This window comes from Cornus florida, unplaced genomic scaffold (genome assembly GCF_030987335.1).
Source record: "Cornus florida cultivar Cherokee Brave unplaced genomic scaffold, ASM3098733v1 CherokeeBrave_3.0.0_Hap2_Chr04, whole genome shotgun sequence".
Lineage (NCBI taxonomy): Eukaryota > Viridiplantae > Streptophyta > Magnoliopsida > Cornales > Cornaceae > Cornus > Cornus florida.
Genome location: NW_026775574.1, coordinates 3,355,177 through 3,365,300, shown reverse-complemented (window position 1 = coordinate 3,365,300; position 10,124 = coordinate 3,355,177).

The window sequence follows — 10,124 nt, the reverse complement described above, 5'->3', positions numbered from 1 at the left end:
AATTTATTCAATTACTTACAATGATGACTACAATATTATTGTAATTGCATTTTAGGATCCAAAAATTACAATAAGGTTCCATCCAACTAAATAATTACAAATAAGTCCTTCCACCACTAAATATTCACAAATAATCCCAATAAAATTTAATATTGTCTCTCATCTAAGAATTACTAAAATCTTATAGGGTTTAATTCAGTTAGACCCCCTCTGGTTTATCCAATCTTCAAGGAGACCCCCCATATTTGTAAAAATTTAGTCAGACCCGCTATTTTTTTTGGCACACATCACTCTCCCTCTCGGTCAACGGTCAAAGTTGGTCAGAGACGCTTTTTATTGACATCAGCAAAAAAATAAATTTTATATCTAGATTACCCCGAAGTCATGTTTGGCTACATTTTATATAGTAGTTGAGCCGGCAATGCTTCACTTACAGCCTTCAGTTACAGCCTCTACAATGGTTAAGTCCGGCCACACTTCAACCAATCACGACCTAACTTGATGAACCCAATTCAATTCGATGAATCCAGACAAAGACGACCAAGCCACTCTAGTTCCGATAAGCTCTAAGGTTCGGCAAAACCCGTATGTAACAACCGTGATTTTTTTTTTTTTAACATTATTATATATATATATATATATATATATAAAGAAGATAAAGCTACGATAAGGAATGCTTAGGTTGTTTGACTAGTTTATTTGACGTAGGTTATTTCACAGAGATAACGCTATCATTTAGGTTAGTTTGGGTTTTAAAGAGTTTTTATTGAACTCAATCGTTCGTTGTTGTGAAGCGAAGAAAAGTCAGGCAAGTTAATTCTTGCTTTTAATCTCTTATATGTAATGTAATCTAATTTGCTACTATTAGCAATTAATTAAAGATAGATTTCTCATGTTATGAATAACAAGTGAATATTGATAGTTCAGTAGGTTGCCCAAATATCTTGAAATTGTTCAAAGGATTGATTCCTGATTACATGGATATGTTATTACATACATATATGTACATGAGATCTAGGTAATGTCGCACGGTAGTCCCTCATGATCATGGGTATGCTTATTCTGGGATTTTAATCTTTAAGTACAGAAAGTGAATGAACAATAATGGGTTGATCCATGAAAGTAGTATGTATTGATTAAATTATATATTGTTTAGAGTTTTTAGTACTGATTGATATATACATGGATACACTAGTACTGAATGTTTTTTTTTTTATTGGGGGATAATTATTTAATAATCTGGTGTAAGAATTTATTTGGGAGAATTATGAACTCTTGATATTGTGCATGTGTTGTACATAAATATTAGAAGAATTTAGAGATATATCTAATAGATGGTATTTTATTGCACACATATATATGGATTAGTTATTCAATTAGTTCAACTTGGCTACTAGTAGTTTTGCATCTATGGTATTACTATTTTATATATGAGTTACATATACGTTATGTATCAATGGCAAGTTTAGAGGCTGATACGGTGATGCTCTTGAGGATATGTAATTGGGTGGTGACTTTCAGGATTAGTTTGTTAGGCCCATGACTAAGGTTTGACTTAAAGTTAATTTACTATATGTGGTGATTACATTTCTAATTGTAGCCTAACAAATTAGCCTAGTCTGACTAGTGCAAGGCAAGGGTTCACCGTTCACCATGATTAAAAAGAGATAATTGTCCACTACAGAATGATATGCAGCTGGGTATTCATGAGAGATATTGATTTAGAATTATTAATTCTTAATTTTGTTTTTACTAGTGACCACAAGAATTTATAGTGATTGCCAATGAGAAAGAGATTATGGGTAATGGTTTTGGAGTATTTTGAGCCATAATTTTAAGCATAAAAGCATCATGCAAGAATTAGAGAGTACGTAGAGTATGGGTCAATCGGAGTGCGTGTCGGGTCGGGTTTGATCTTTTAAGTTCACTTTTCAAGTGTGACACTTTGGGGTTACTATCAAGCCACCTTTGTATTAAAGGACTATTTAAGTTAAGTATATATGAACATTTGGTTATGGTTTATTTTATTAAATGTTTAATTCATTTAATAAACAGTTTTGATTGATAGCTATAGATATTATTGATATAGTCCGAGCGGTAGTCTAGGACTTACCCAATGATGAATTTGTTGAGTGCAGTCAGGGATTGTTTACGGGAGTGAATTATTCTTTTGTTATGGCCATGGGGCTAAAGGTGCCCTTAGTATGTGGACGTGGTCAGGGGCCATCTGGGTGAGTAGACGTACAACCCAGCAACATGTGTGTATTTGGTAGTCATGGACTATGCAATTTACACCATTTATTCGGAGAGGAGCCAGGGGCTCATGTGAGGTAAGTGGAATTTTAGTAATTTAAATTCTAGATAGGTTATAGGTTCACAGTTTGAGTTAAAGTTATAGAATGACAATGATTAGTAAATATTTTCGTGGTCCCTTATATATATATATATATATATATATATATATATATATATATATATATATATATATATGTACACGGATTTTAAGTAAGGATTGACTTGCTGAACGATGATAGTGTTTAGCAATTTCTTGCTGAGCTTATGAGCTCACCCCTTTTATTACTTTCAGGTGCACATGGATTTAGCTTACAAAGGAGGCTCAAGGGGAGATGGAGATTTTTCGGATTTTCACATGTTGATTTTATTATTGTTTCCTAGCAAACATTTTGTAATAAGATTCATTTTGTTGTTAGAATTTTTATTAGTTAGGGATGTAATAAATTTCCTTTGGATTGATGGATTTTTAAATAAAATGTATTCTTACTGATTTAATCATGGTTTTGGTGGATGTATGATGTGAGTCACACACCAGATTTTAGTATAAGACAATAGTTCTTGTGTTAGAATTTTTAGGGCGTGACACCATATCAGTCCGATATCCTACCTAGTCGTCCATACGAACTCCACCGATTTTTGCATACTCAACAGTGATAGCTGCAAAAGTTCTCGTGCCATGTTAGATCGCTGAGAGATTCACGGGCAAAGATTACACTGACCGACAGCGACTAAATTGGTCACTGCCGGTGCCTTCATCACCGGCTCCTTCATCACCTACGTAATCACCGGAGCAGCGTCTAGTCGATGCTTACAGTAGTGACCTACTGCTCAAATTAATATCGGTAGCAACCGCGACGGTCGCTACCTTCTTCTGCTTCACTTAGGTCGCCGGCAAAACCTGTAATCCAATCTTGATGGCGACCCAGGCCCTACCCGAACCAAACTATACTAATCAAACCAAAACTATTCCCTTAATTATGATTTAAGGAAAGAAAAATAAAATTGTTAAGGTATGATTTTTTCCCAGTACATCAAAGCTTCATGATTGACAACATGAAAACTAAATTTGCGATAGTAATTTACTTGGTTATAAAATTCTGCAAATTTTTTGTTTCTGCCTCTAGGAGATCTGAAGTTATACATAATCACAAAATTTCCCCATGCCTAACATGAAAAAATATAAAGATAAAATTGCATCCAAATTGCCATTGACATTATTCATAAAAGAACAATCAAATACACTAGCTCTTACAGGACAAGCATATGATAATCTCCTGGATTTCTAAATATATCATGAATATCAACTTGACCTTAATTATATGGATTTAAATATTTAATTAGTCACTTTCCAGCAAATTTAACAAACTTGATCTTTGTAGATACCTATTTCTCTTCGGTTATGGAATATTCAAAAAGTCTGGGAATATATCACTAAATAATATGAAGAATGCAGAAAGGTGGAAAAAGGGAGAGAAAATCAGTCCAGTGAGAGGATTGGAGTAATGGTAGGGAAGAAGCTGCCGTCATTTCTCTTAGCCTTTGCCTTTTTGTCACTACTCCTTTTATAGCCCCAGGTCACTCAGGTGATATATTGTTGACCCTCCAACTTGAAAACGGATCAGGGTTATACCTCTTTTGGGTAATGTTGCCCTAATCCCTATATTTTTGGAGCAGCTACCAAGTGTACCTTTCCTATTGAGTGATCTAAAAAATGGCAAGCTGTAAAAGTAATTGTACTATTCCAACTGTCTTTTGTTCTTATCCTCAAATTAGGCTTTGCCTTAGTGAACAAGACATTACTAATTTTCCATCCTCCATTCTAAAATCCCTTCTGCATCCCATCAAATTTGAAGAGTCCTACCATAACCCTTCATTGCTTTGGTATAAGGTTGAGTCTGTCGCTCGTGACTTCAGGTCCTCCAATTGGTAACTTCAAGGTTAAATCAGATCGAGGTTCAAGGTCTGTCGATCAATGATTTATGGCTGGGTCGAATCGAGGTTCAAGGCCAGTCGATCGATAGTTTGTGGCTGGGTCAGATCGAGGTTCAAGGCCCGTCGATTGGCAGTTTGTGGCTTAGTGGGATCGAGGTTCAAGGCCTGTCGATCGACAGTTGGCGGCCAGGTTGGATAGAGGTTCAAGGCCCGTCGATCGACAGTTGGTGGCCAGGTCGGATCGAGGTTCAAGACCCGTTGATCGACAGTTGGCCTGGTCGGATCAAAGTTCAAGGCCTGTCGATCGACAATCGGTGGCCTAGTCGGATCGAGGTTCAAGGCCCCTTGATCGACAGTTAGCCAAGTCGGATCAAGGTTCAAAGCCCATCGACCAACAGTTGGTGGCCAAGTCGGATCGAGATTCAAGGCCCATTGATCTACAATTGGTGGCTAAGTCAGATCGAGGTTTAATGCCCGTCGATCAACAGTTGGCTAGGTCAGATTGAGGTTCAAGGCCCATTGACCAATAGTTGGTGGCCAGGTTGGATCGAGGTTCAAGGCTCGTATATCGACAATTGGTGGCTAAGTCGAATCGAGGTTCAAGGCCCGTCAATCGATAATTAGTGGCCAGGTCAGATCGAGGTTTAAGGCCCATCAACTGACAGTTAGCCAGGTCTGATCAAGGTTCAAGGCCCATCGACCGATAGTTGGTGGCCAAGTCAGATCGACGTTCAAGGCTCGTCTATTGACAATTGGTGGCTAAGTCGAATTAAGGTTCAAGGCCCGTCGATCGATAATTGGTGGCCAGGTCAGATTGAGGTTCAAAGCCCATCGACCAACAGTTGGCCAGGTTGGATCAAGGTTCAAGGCCCATCGATTGATTGTTGAATTAGGCCAGGGTTCAAGGCTCACTGGTCGATTATTATTTTTTCGCTGAGGTGGAATGTCTCGTCTAAGTATTGGTTATTTTTGTCTTCTTAGTCGAAGATGGTACTATGGTGGGGTCATCTTGACTTGACCTTTGGTGATGTGGCTGAACCACATCCATATTTAGTCCCCCTACACGTGGCGTTTTGAATTTTGAAAAAAATGCAAAAGCGGCGCGTGTATAAAGGCGCATTGATTAATGTTCTTAGAAACTGATGCCTTTTTGGATGCTATCAGTTATGTATTTAATAAAGAGTGAATGTTTGGACATGACCATTCATTGCCTTCGTCTTCTCCAATGCCATAATCGTGTGCTTATATAAAGGTCTGGAAATTGTGGAAGGGAAGAGAGAAAGGGACAGAGATTCTGAGAGAATAGTGTTGTGTGATAGAGTGTAAGGTTGATTAATTGTTGTGAGGATGTAGGTTCGTGTGAGAGTAATAGGAAGTAATCGTTAGAAGCAGTAAGGGTGCTCGGTGAAATGACCAAGAGAAAGGAGTTGAGCAAAACCGGTGCACCTATGTCGGAGGTGTCGCCGAAAGAAGAATGGAAGAGAGCGTCTTTCTTTGGGCTAGTGGATAAGTTTTGGATATCCACGGGCGATATCACCAGAGATGAGATTAATAGTGGGGTAGCCCAATTGATGAAGGAGGAAATTGCCATGGAAGAGGCTGCTCGGCCATCGACGGACTGTGTGCACCAGCTTGCCATTGAACAAGGGATGTACCTTTATTGCTTTATGGAGTTTAAGGCTCCTGTGGGCCCTTGTGCAGGATGGGAAGAGTGGTTAGAGCAAATTTTTGGTCATAAGATGTATGTGCAGTGGCTGTGTTAAGCACGGGTTGCGCGAACCATGCGTCTGTTTGGCAAATTGAGGGTGTCTCGGGATGGTCCAAGACTAGAACTGAAGTTGTTAAGGTAGTGCAGTGCGATACACACCTTTGTTGCAAAGTAGGGAGAGTTCACACCCACACTAGAGGATGTGGCCCAATTACTTGGCCTATATGTCATGGGTAAAGGGTTTACTGTGCCCTTGGCGATGGATGATGCGAAGAAGGCCATTATGGCCGTGTTGGAAGAGGGTCTAGAGAAAACCAAAAACTATAGGTCCTTTTTTGGTGCGAAGGGAGCCATGCGCAATGAGAGGGAGGATGGGGTAAGAAAGAGCACAACAGGGGCTTAGATTCGATATTAGTTCAAGGATTTGCAATCGTCGTTCAAAGGGGACAAGTCGAAACACCCATCTGTCGATCGGGACAAGATTGGGTATCATATAGAACTTGCAGCTTATGTGTTGTGCTGGTTGTTAAAGTATGTGTTTCCGGGGGCTCCAAATGATGCGTCATTGAGTCGATAGTGCTAGATAGCAGTGAAGATAGCAAGCAGAGTTGCGATTCCCTTGGGGCTTCTATTTTTGGGTACATTATATCAACGACTGGACATGGTTGCTGAGGATAGCGCTCGCTCAGTTAGTCAATGTGATACCCCCTAATTTTGGAACACGGGTTGATCAAGTCCACGAACAAACTCAGGGAAATACCAAACAATTAAAATATTTTAAACAAATACAGAGTACAAAAAGAAATAAAAAGAATAAATAACTAGCTGAAGGAAAAATATTTAATAAAAGTTCCATTAATAATTCTCCAAAATTTACAACTCGGAAATCCTATAACTCAAGGACCCTTAACCAAATTCCACTAACTAGAAGTTCATTATTAAATACTAACATCAAATGAAATAATAGTAATATCATACTTTTAAATAAACCAAAAGAATGGATAAGTCATCCAGCTACGGATCCTCAACCTTGAGACTTGAACTTCTAATAATCTGAAAAAGTGCATCTGTGCTAGTGTAGAAGACTAGAGTGAATCTCAAAACAATCACAAAATCAAGATGATGTGGACCACAAGTGCAACCATGATATCAATTTTTCGAAAAATTTACTTCTAAATGGCATCCTTAAGGCATACAAGGAGTATTGAACTCTCAAGTCAAGCAATTTTTTAATTTTAAGCAATTTAGTCCTCAAAAGATCAAAATCATAGCTAGATATGGACCAATCATAAAAATATCCCTCAAATACACAAGTCATGCTCAAAATTTGGATTTAAAACTAACACTGTAAAGCATCAGTCCCCACCAAACTTAAATGGCACAATGTCCTCAATGTGCAAAGAGAACAAAGGAAAGAGTATACCAGTGTAATTAAGCAAGAATGATCGGGACTGAAGTATCCGAAGTGGGTGGCATTGCCCCCCCAAACTTGGGATAAACTGTGGTCCTGAAAATTAGCAATTGGATAAACTCATCAGATAACAAAATGGGATAATCAGTGCACAGTGGTCATGCAAGTGTAAATGGGATAAATAGATAAAGAAATGAGAGAGGTGTAAGGGTGGTCCTGAAAATTTGGTAGCACTCTCTCACTGAAGTCACTGTGATGCAACTGATAGAGTCAAACATATAGATATAAGAATATAATCATATGACATCCATAGCAAAAATAAATATATATAAAACAGATAAAGTATAGGTACAACAAAAATATCAAAGCCGACAGACCGGCTGTAAAATTAATAATGTACAATGACAATAGTAAAGTATCAAAAGGAGAGAGGGATCATGAGATAGAAAAGACTGGGAGCTCGGGAGGATGAGGTAGAACGGGCAGGTCTAATGATGAGCACTGAAAAGTGCGTATTTAAACCCTTTAAGCTTAGGCATTCTAGTACCTTTATCTATCTTACTTTACCATTTTAGATTGATTTCGTATTATTTTCATTTTCAGGCACTTATCCCGAAAATAAGCTAACTCAACCAAATAAGAGCTTAATTGAAGCAATTCTTGGATTAATCAAAGAAAGGAGCAAAGTGGAGAAAGAAGGAAACAAATGAAGCCAAAAGTAGCAAGCAGCAAAGTTCGATCGATCAAAGTTCAAGGTTTCGATTGATCGAACCATGATCGATCTTAGCACTTCAAGATAGATCCAAGCCTGGACCTAAAAGCATAAAGTTCCAAAAGTTCGATCGATCCTACACCATCCTTCGATCGATCGATCGAACACTTTTGTCCTTATTCAAATGATTGATCCTATCTACAACTGTACCACTTACTAACCACTTTTGTCCTTTTCCCATAAATATCTCCCATAAATATCTCAGATTTGTCTTTTTCCAAAAAGCTCAGCCAGTTGGATTGATCCAGCCTAAGTTCGATCGATCTTACTTACTTTCGATCGATCTAAGTTCAAGGTTCGATCGATCGAACTTCCTCCAGTGCTAAAAAGTTAAAATTCCATCTCATTGAAAGTTGTCCTTTATCCAATCATTAGGGAATATTGTGTGCACGACCCCAGCTCATTTTGGGGGTCATTTGGACCTACCTATATAAGGATAAGGATTGCTTTTACAAAAGAGGGCTAACATTTTATTTTCATATCATCTCTTGGAAACGAGGAGGAGACTAGAGACACCATTGGAGTTTTACATCAACAAGGAGCAGATTTCAACCATGGAATTAGCTCTTGAGGGTTGGAGTATCATCACTATGAGTGGCTAGACATCCTCTTGGGGCTAGAGTTAGCCCCAAGTATGCTTTCTATATCTTAATCTTGTGTATTATTGAGGGATTAGTGTTGTAATTAATGTTTTGACACTTTTATACATATAGATCTTGTTTATTCAATGATTTATGTGGTTTAATGCTTCCAATCCATCATTTCATTCTATCCATATGTCTATGTATGCTAGAATAGATGTTCATGTGTTTACCTCTATTTCTTGTGTAATTGATGCATGTCTATGTGTATTAATGCTATGGATTTAGGGATTGTTAAAACATTGTGCTTAAAAGAATGCTCTTGTGATTTTCTAGATGGTCTATGCTCACTTCTTGATGGATTATGTCTCTCCCTTAGCTTAGTTAGTTTAATTTCATGCCATTAGTTTAATTGTAGTGTAGTGATAGCATAATTGTTAGATGAAAGGACAATCCATGCTAGTTGTTTGATGTTCCATACTTTTGAATGCAAGTAGCATATGCCTCTAACCTTGTGGTGCGTTTGGCTTGTGAGCTTAATGAAAGGATTAATGACTTGCTAGATATGTCGTGCTTCTCACATGCTATTTAGACAATATATACTAATTGCTAGATATATTGTGCTTTTCACACGTTGATTAGACAATGTATGCTTAAATTGGTCACCCTTGCTAATTGAATCAACCAAGCGCACACACGCAAATATTACAACACACTTTACCCTCATTCGTCACTAGTTGGAAGTGTAGAAAAGCATTACTTGGTGGTGACTTCTAAACTCCAAGATCTCTCTCTCTCTCTTTTGCTTACTCTTGTTACATTCAATCACATAGTTTAATTTAGTTACTCTCTAGTTTACTTACCCAACCAACCATTTGTTTGATCATTCGACCTACTAACCCTAGTTGCATTTTCACATTCAAGTACGACTCCAATCCCTTGGGACGACCCCTTCTCACTCATACTACATAGTAAAGGTGTTAAGCGGTTTATAAATTTAACTATGATGCCCACTTGACACTAATTTCCAAACTCAAAGTGTTGTGCATTATTTTGTGCAAACCTAGGGCAAAGCACCATAGTTTTTGGCGCCGTTGCCGGGGATTAGGCAACGTTGTATTTGTGGAATCAATTAGGAATTAGTACTCTTTTGATCGTGTTTTTACTTTGTTTTTCCTTTAGATTACTTATTGTGTTTGTTCATCTTTGACAAGGAGTATTGAGCTAGGAGGTAAGCAAAGGAGCCATCAAGTAAAGAAGCTAGGCAAGCATGGAAAAGTGCTAAAAATAAATTTTTTTTGCTAAGCTAAGCTTTAAATTTGGAGTTGAAGTGCTAAAGGACCTTTGTGAGACTTTCTTACTCAATTCCTTAGTTAAATCGTCAGCCCGCGTGGAGGCTTGTTTTTGAATTCTTAGATAAATCGT